Consider the following 9,260-nt stretch of genomic DNA (forward strand, 5'->3'; position numbering starts at 1 on the left):
AGCTGTTTGATTCTGACCTTTGACCCTTGTTATAAATTCAAGTTTAAAGGTTCAGTGTGTAGCTTCTTTTTTTTACAGTATCCTAAACTGGACAAACTAAACATATTTTGAGTTTTTATGACAACTGAAGGCTACCACAGTTCGTCTTACATGTTGGTAGTTGGGAGGGAGAGGTGAGGGGTATTCAGCTGCAACATGCAACTTCACCACTAGATGTCACTTAATTCCACACACTGAACCTTTAAAATCCATCCATTTTAACACATTCAAATCATGAACCTTTTAAGTGCTCAGTTGTCACACTCTGTCTTTATCTGAAGGATGTTTTTCTAATTGTCTTTTATTCATCATTACGTATTTTCTCTTTTACTGGAGTTTGTTCTTCCCGAGTTTGTTCATCTGCTTCCAGGATGTTGACTTAATATTGACAGTTTGCCATGAAGCACTGTTTCCTCAACTGGACCCGGACTGGATTAAATAACAGGAGGAAATATAATCTCCCGACTGACTGAAGAGGAAACTGGGTCTCGGGTTGAAAAAACTGAACTCTGACCTCCAGGCTCCTGCTTCCTTTGGTGACCTCACCAGACACAGGGAGTGTGTAGGATGTGTTTCTGTGCTCTGTTCACACCGAGGACCTACATGTGAAATAACCCTTGTACGCCCCCCCCGCCGAACCGACTTCTCCACCTGCAGAATCTTACGGATATGTTTAAAAAGGCTAACCTCTGTGTCGTAGTCGATGAATGTGTGTCGTGTGAAGTTGTACGTATGAAAGTGATCAAGTTGGATACAGACGACTGTGGGTCACTTGTTTTGCCTGTCTGATGTTCAAGTATTACTAAATTATGTAAAAAAAAAAAAAGATTCTGTACATGTGTTCTGTTTACGGTTACAGGATGTACATAATGATCAAGTGCAGTGCACAGGAATAAATAGTAAACAGGAAAACGAGGAGGAGAGCAGCGTCCATCACTTTCTTTGTGTGTTCAGAGGTTTAAAAGAGGAGGCAGCTTCCTTCAACGATGTAGTTTGTCCTTTTGAACACTAGAGGGCGGCAGCATATAACCCATAAACTACAATGGCACCGGGTTAGTTGACACGTACCAACATAACCATGCTATTAGTAAAAAAGTTTTTCTCTATGACCACATTGTTTCCCTGCTGTTTAAATTTCTTTAAGTATATATACTTAAATACATTTCACGAGAAAAAATAAGTAAATCTACTTACACTGTAGAAAATGGCCCTTGACTGATACTGTACATCACATTATAAATATATTAGTGGTGCATCCATTTCTATATAAACTATTTGAGCTGGTTGAGGGAGGTTTAACTACTTTATATAAACACATATTACATAAACACACATTTATCCATAGGCTATAGCTATACAAATAACACAAAAAAATGTAATATAGCAGAAAGCAAAACATAGAAATACTGTAGTATTTGAACCTCAAAACCAGAAGGCAGTGCTTAATGTACCAAGAGGGACTTTTCTATAATCAGTTTAACTTTTACATATGAAAGTGGTAAATGTTTCTATTCAAGATACAAAAGAAATAGTGTTTAAATCAGATGACAGCAGCTTGTAGTGATGCACAGATGTAAGTTAACAATTCCATCAACAGTACAATGCTGCTGTTCACAGCTCCGCTCACATGGGAGCAATTACTGGTTTGATAAGTTTTCCTTCAGGCCCAGATCCGGGAAATTCGGGGGTGCAGTGTCAGTGTGTGACTGTCCAGAAGGAAATTTAGGGTAATTGAAAATAGGCCCCTCCATCGGTGATTCAGGTTACTGCTGCACTCTTCAGCTTTTCCCTCCTCCAACTCGCTCTGCTGACGTACTTCCTGACTGATGCAGCACGATCGGGCATCAAATCAACATGTAGATACCAGAAGGACCAGAAACAGGATCTGCTGTGGGGTAAATAAAATATGGAGGAAATTCAGTAATGACGATAATCAATATAATGTACGAATAATCAAATACAGTCTACAAGTACGAGTCACACAAGTCCAGACATTTTCTTGAAACTATCTGGAGGGCCTGTATGTCAGAACGCAAATCTCTGAGTCAGTGGCTCCGGACATTTCCTGGAACTTTCCTCTTTACACACAGAAGGATTTAAAATGTGTGGAAAACGTCAGAGTGAGCCCATGTGAGGAAACAGCAGGGAAACAATGTGGTCACGTGCGTCTTAGGTCGCCCTGAATGTGGTTTGAGTGATTGGATCAGACCTGAACTCAGCACTGACGGATGTCATTACCAGGTCTGAACAGAGTCACACAGAGAAGCTGTGAAGTTGGAAGCTGAATGAATAATAACTCTCACCCTGACAGCAGGAGGTGGAGCGGATATAAAACCTCCTGCGACCGACTGTGACTGGGTGATTTTCTGTGAAAGATCTGAAAATCAGAGCATGGATTGTGCTCAAGTTCGACATAAATCAATGTGTCTTTTACAAATAATTTCTCTTGTTGTGCGAGGACACTCTGTGCTGTTGTTTTCTTGCTTTCGACCGGATGAGAAACATTCTTGTGTCCAGAGAGAATGTTCCTCCAGTGACTTCTCAGGAAGAGCATATTTTGATTATTTTCACATGCCTTCCCCAGTGAAAAGACATCTTCAAAAAATACTTTTTGATTGGCTGATATATATATTTTGTTTGTAAAGTATTATTTGGTTCAATGCATGGGCTGCATCCTTCAGAGGCTGCGTTTGAAGACCGATCGCATCACAGCGACACGTCGGACTGTAACATTTCGAAGGCTCTTTCCAATGCCAGAGAAATAAATGCCCCAACTTCTGGATCCTTCCCGGCTCAAACTGTCCCAGGTTTCATTGGGGCAGTTCATTCTAAAGAGGTCACGTTTCCAGCAAGCAACGAGACGTCCAGTGCTTGTGTTCTGAACTTCAAGTCAACAACTAACAATACACAGGGGCAATAAAACTCTCGTCATGTCCAACTTCAGCTCTGTTGCGACCATTCCGTGTGGGATTTGGTGGTCTACACCGCCCACCGCCCCCATCTGAAGGATGCAACTCAATGAATTCATACAGAGTACTTGTCTCACAGCGGGAGGGTCCACGGTTCAATTCCCAGCTTGGCCAATTTGCCCCAAAGTTATGAAGATGCACTATTTCGAAATGCGTTTCCACTGAATTGTAACTGTTGAGATATTTCACAGTATAACTTCAGGCTGGTGGAGCTGGAGTTAAAGTCAGAAACTGTAAAATAACAAACAAAAAAGGTCAAAATAATGTGGGAAGGATGTGCTACAAAACTGTGGGAGAATAATTTAAAATTCCACTCCCTCTGATTACTGCAGCCAAATATAAACCCAATCATGGTTCTAATGAGACCAGCGAGTTGAGTGTGAAGCCGATGACCGGATGTTTTCGTCCGTGACTTGTGACCTGTGACCTGTGCTCTGTGCTAACCACTCACATGCAGGCCCGTCATCTGAATGAAGCCATTAGAGACTCAGGGATGGTAGCGCTTGTGCATTCAATACATTCTCAAGGCTCTTTATTTGTAAAGTTCTGATAATGTGAAGGGGGGGAACATGTGGATTGAGTGGAAAGATGAACGTATCAGAGAAGATGCCGAGGGTCAATGTGGATTCGATGGTGTTTTAGGGAGCTGTGGTTCAAATTTACATAATGTGAAGAGATGCACTTGATGTCTCTTACACTACCGGAGATGAAGGGTTTCATTATCGTGGTTTTATGAAGAAAATAAGCTTTTCATTACTGCTGCTGTCTTTGTGCAGAATCACCTGCTTATATTGTAGATTTATTGTGAATGTTTCTACACAGTTCACCTCATCATCATCATCGAGAGCTCAGACTTCCTGCTCATAAACCATCACCTGAAGTGTTTCTCCCAGGGGAACATGTCACTACTTGTCCAAAGGCATGTGAAGCAATGAATGCAAAAAAGGCTCTGTGTGTGTGTGTGTGTGTGTGTGTGTGTGTGTGTGTGTGTGTGTGTGTGTGTGTGTGTGTGTGTGTGTGTGTGTGTGTGTGTGTGTGTGTGTGTGTGTGTGTGTGTAAGAACGGGAACATGCTTTTTGCAGGCTTGTGCATATTTCACACAGGAAGCAGAAACAGAGAATTGGATTTAGTTTCAATATCATCTGTTGACAGTCTCCGCTCTTTCGGAGGAGAACGAGTCATCGAGCTTCATCTTACTCCACAATAACAGATGCTTGATGTTCAAAGGAGGAAATTGTTCATATTCCAATTTTTTTGTGCTTTCAAAGAAAAACACAGAAGATGGGAAATTTAATTTTTTCTGTGGGCACGTCCTCAGGCCCAACAGTCCCCTAACAAAACCACTGTTCACATCACTACATCTGGATAGTATTTGGATCTGCACCAAATTGCAATCACACTCACTTTTCTTCCCGTAAACAAACACAGTTAGGCAATTGCTCCCTCATGCAGAGATAAACAAAACCATCAGGAGAAATGTGTCATGTCACCTGTTGGCTCTCGAAGGTCCGCTCATCGAAAACACTGCCAGTCTTTCAAAAAGGCCCGATTCTTCTTTAACATCATCAAAATCTGTGAAATTGTCAAAAACTCAAAACTTAAACTTCAAACTATACGACCTCTACCCTATTCTTCCACCAAGTTTCCAACATAACCTCCCTGGTGGAAACACGTTCAAATCTCCATTTGCTTTTGCACACAAATAAAAGCTCAAATGTCAGAAGGTTCAAGTTGTTGTGATGCAGGATTCAAGATTGGAGACGATTCTACTGGTTGCAAACCACTGTCGGTGTCATGCAGGTGGACTTTCCCAGTCTGCTCCGGTCAGCTCACTGTTTTGTTTCCTTACTGGCAGGTTAAAAATAGTACCCCCCCCCCTCTGGCCTTGCCGCTTTGCAGCCAAGTGCGAACGGCAGCTGTGGTGGAAACTAATAATGGCACCAGAATAATAACATTTACAGGCATTTAAAAGCTGTTTTTATAATAGCATGACTGTTGTCGGGGGGGTTTGTTGCAATATTTTTATTGAAACTATTCTTTGCTGCCTCTTCGGGATCGATGGGATTCTCACTTCGTGGCAGGTGCAGCTGCAGCTGGTGACTCACTGGTTGGAATCATGCAAAGTTTGATCTTTGGTTTTGTTCTATCATCTGTTTTTCATGGAAACCTGCGAGAAACTGAAACCAAGCTGCACGAAATTGCACACACTCATAGATGTCACTCCCCTTAGTAGGTCTGGTTTTTATTTCATCAAGATCAATGGATTATTCTCTGGGAAATTAGTGAAAATTTCCTTTTTGCTCCTGGATTCTTTTCTTTTTTGGCTCATGGCCCATCCTTTCACCAAGTTTTATGGAAATTTGTTCTGTGGTTTTTGTATAATAAAAGAAAAGAATGAAATATATAAATGTCGGAGGTGTAGGGGCTATTTGGTTTAACTCTATGTTTGAATGTGAAGGGTTGCAGGTCTCTGTGTCAGAGGTCAGGTGATACGCTGGCGACCTGTCCAGGTTGTATCTCATCTCTCGCCAAGTGTCAGCTGGAATTGGCTCGAGTTCCCCCTGCGACAGATAGAAAGTGGACGGATGATAAAAGTGGATCCGAAAAACTGAAACAAAGTAGGTTCATCGTTATGAGCGATTACACATCCACATTACACAATATCATCTGATCCACTGTTAATATAAGATGTTGATTCCAGCTCGTTTTAAGTGTTGCATCTACCTCTGAAGTACAGTGGGGTTTCAGGGTTTATCTTTACATTTGGAACAACATGACATCCTGCTAGGGAGTTTGATTTTCTCCCTCATATCAACCACTCCAGTGGGTTTGTTTCCCGGAGTTTGTCGGGACCTGGTCAGGATCCCTGTGGGTCAGGGAACGGTGCGACAATGCAACCCAAAGGAATCTGTTGGCCAGAGTGCGTCATAGAAATGATGGGATCAGATATCATACCCACATTCACACACACACACACACACACACACACACACACACACACACACACACACACACACACACACACACACACACACACACACACACACACACACACACACACACACACACACACACACACACACACTTACGCACACAGAAAACCCCTTTGTACCTCAGAGAGGAAAATCTGAGGAGACCACTGACTGACAGAAGGTTGGTGTGTCACTAAGCTCTTGTTTTCTCTAAGGCTCTAAACACCTCCAGTCCCTGTACATACACACACACAAATAGAGGTGGTTTGTATCTAACCTTTCTGCCGTCTGCACACACACACACACACACACACACACACACACACCTGTAGATATACGAGTTAGCAGTCTACAAACACCCTGGCCTGAGCACCATGTTGCAGTGTATTCTGACACCGTGAATCCGAAATAGCTCCTCATGCCCAGAGACACGCGGCCCCACATAAAGCTGTTTGCCTGCAGGACGTCAACATGTCAGGTCCGTGTCCGTCGCTGCAAACGTTCACAGGCATCAGCTGGAACTTTACTTTTTATTTCACACGTCTGGAGAACTGCTCGAGTCGGTCGGCTGACTATGTGAGTAAGCAGGGATTTATTTCTCTTTCACTGCAATAGAGAATTTCACCCTTTTCCCAGGGAACAGTGAATGGATCTTTATTTTAAAATAAATTGACACATTCAGAGGACTGAAATCTATGAGCGTGTGAAAAGTTGTGCAGCCTGATTGATTTTAAGGCGACTGTCAGGCCTTGATGAAGGAATGGGCTCGACTTGGTGTCAGTCAAGTTTTCTAATTGTCTGAATTCACAGCGACTTATTCTAGTGTTGTTGTTTGTTTCTGAGGAGAAATAACAGGAGATCATTCTTCTTCAGTCATCTTCCTCTTCTTCCTTCTCCTCCCTTCTGTCTCTTCCTCCTTATTCCTCCTCCTGTGTCTCTCCATCCTCCTCCATTCATTCGCTGCCTCTAATTTACCATCACAAAACCGTTGTTATACTAGCACGTCACATATTCCATTTGTTTTCTTTACATTTTGGTGAGTCAGTCCAGTGGAAACCATGACACATTAACATTAAATAGCCTTGAAATAAATTTTTAAAGAAACATTTTGGGATGTTGGTACTGAAGCTGGAGTCATGATGTATTTAGCTGAGCATAAGACTGGAAACGAAGGGGGAAATAGTCAGTCTCTCTACTTTTATACAAGCCCAGAAGTTTAGATAATGTTTGTGTCTCTCTAGAGGTAATGCAGCCAATTAGTCCTTGATCCTTTCGAGGAAAAACACAAAACAAGTAGACAGCTCTTGTGTTCAGCCTGGTGTCCGAGGTTTCACTGAAACGCACAGAGCTGAGATCCGGTGCTTCGGCCTCAGACACATTTCAGACGAGCCTCGAGGCAAAATCTGTCCTGAGTGGTTTCGATCCACAGACGATTCGTAGATTCTCAGAGGGCAGAGGAGCCTGTTCTCCAATCATACGTCAGAGATAACAGCCGGGTGGCATTTAACCGCCCCATCCGACCATTTGGTTTATTTAAACTAGCCGTGCAAAAGGTGAGGCTATGGTCAACGTGGTCTCCACGGTGACGAGGAGGTTTCTGTGCTGTTTGCTCAGTCAGACCTCGAGGGCTGAATTTGCACAGGAGCCAAACGTGTAAGTGATTTTTTTTTTTAACCTTGTTGTTCCAGTTGTTCTTATGTTCATATTATTTATGTCCCTAAAAATAGACTTGTGTTTTGATGTTTTTTGGCCAAAAAAACCTCAGACTTTAATCAGAATTTTTCCAACAAATGTTGACTTATAGTCTGAACTAATACAGCAACACTTTATTTACTTTCACTATTTTCTTATTCTAAAATTTCTGTATATGTGTAAATATGTCATTTTTCAATACTCTGTTTCATTACAGTTAAGATACAAGATTTTAGATATCATCAATAAGTCAGTCCAACCATTTTTTATAAACCTGCTTATTGCTATCCAAAGCTGGATTCTATCCCAGCATGCACTGGGCTACTAACACACAGATGAATAAAAACACGGACAGACACATTTGCATATTTAAACTCATGTTCTGGGACTGAGTGCACATAACAGCAGCTTCTCATCTGAAGTCACAGCGACTCTGGTTACAGGGTTTTACAGCGACGTGTACAGCAGCTGAATTTAATACTATTGTTAAAGGAAGAGTCTCCAGCTGGGAGGACGGATGAACCTTCTGATAAACGTGTGTCTCTCTTTGCAGTAGAAAGGTGGTGGGAACATGTTTAATCGGAGAAAGGGGATCAGTTATAAATGTTTCCCCTAAAGATAAAAATACCCTACAACACCCAGAATTCACCGGGCTCCAAGACCTCTCTCCTATTGGTTCTTGACCCGAGCTTCTGGCGTGTTTACAAATACCACTGGCAAAGTCCATTTATCCCTAGAAGAAGAACTTCCCCTCCAGAACTCCTCATACAACACACTTTCAATACAGTTTTTTTTCCATATCTATCAAACTATTGTCTAATGGTTTATTTCGATCCAGGATATTTTGATTCAGCTGCTCCCTTCAATCCGACTGTGCCCCAAAACATAGCCTGTGGTGCAAATTCTGTCATTTTGGCAACATAAGGTTGAGTATATCTCGGCCCAGGCAACAAACTTTGCTCATCTTCATACACTATCGATATCGTAACACTGGACGTTGAAAGTTTTGTGCAGTTTGCCAGATTCGCTGTCTGCCTGCCAGTGCATCACCAACTTATCAACAACATCCTAATGGCCAAAACATGGGTCAGCTACCTCACACGTTCAATTTTCCAGGAAGAGTAGCCGCCTTATAATATATTATATATTCACTTTCGTCCATGTTGCTCCGCTTTTTCCATTTCCTGTCATTATTGCCGTCCTCTTTTTTGCTCTGCTCTTTATTTATTATCCAAATACAAGCCCTCTCTTTCTGTTTACTTCACTAATTCACCCTGGCTTCCCACTTAGGTTGTTTGCTACGATGACCTTTTTGTCAGGCAGATGAAAACACCCACAAACACAGAAAAGCGTTCGCAGGTATTAAACCACGTGTTGGGTCTGTAAATGTCAGCCCACATTAATGTGATGCCAAAGCTGGATGATGGGTGAACAAAATACTCTCATTTCAGAACATTAAGATGAAGTGTTTGCAAAAATTAACCCTAACCCAAATTAAAAATAGTTTTGCTCCTTCAAAATGGCCTCATAGGTCATTTGTGTGAGAAGGAAGAATTAAAGCCTCCAGCGGCCATATTATGAAGGAGTG

Source organism: Limanda limanda, chromosome 9 (genome assembly GCF_963576545.1).
Source record: "Limanda limanda chromosome 9, fLimLim1.1, whole genome shotgun sequence".
Lineage (NCBI taxonomy): Eukaryota > Metazoa > Chordata > Actinopteri > Pleuronectiformes > Pleuronectidae > Limanda > Limanda limanda.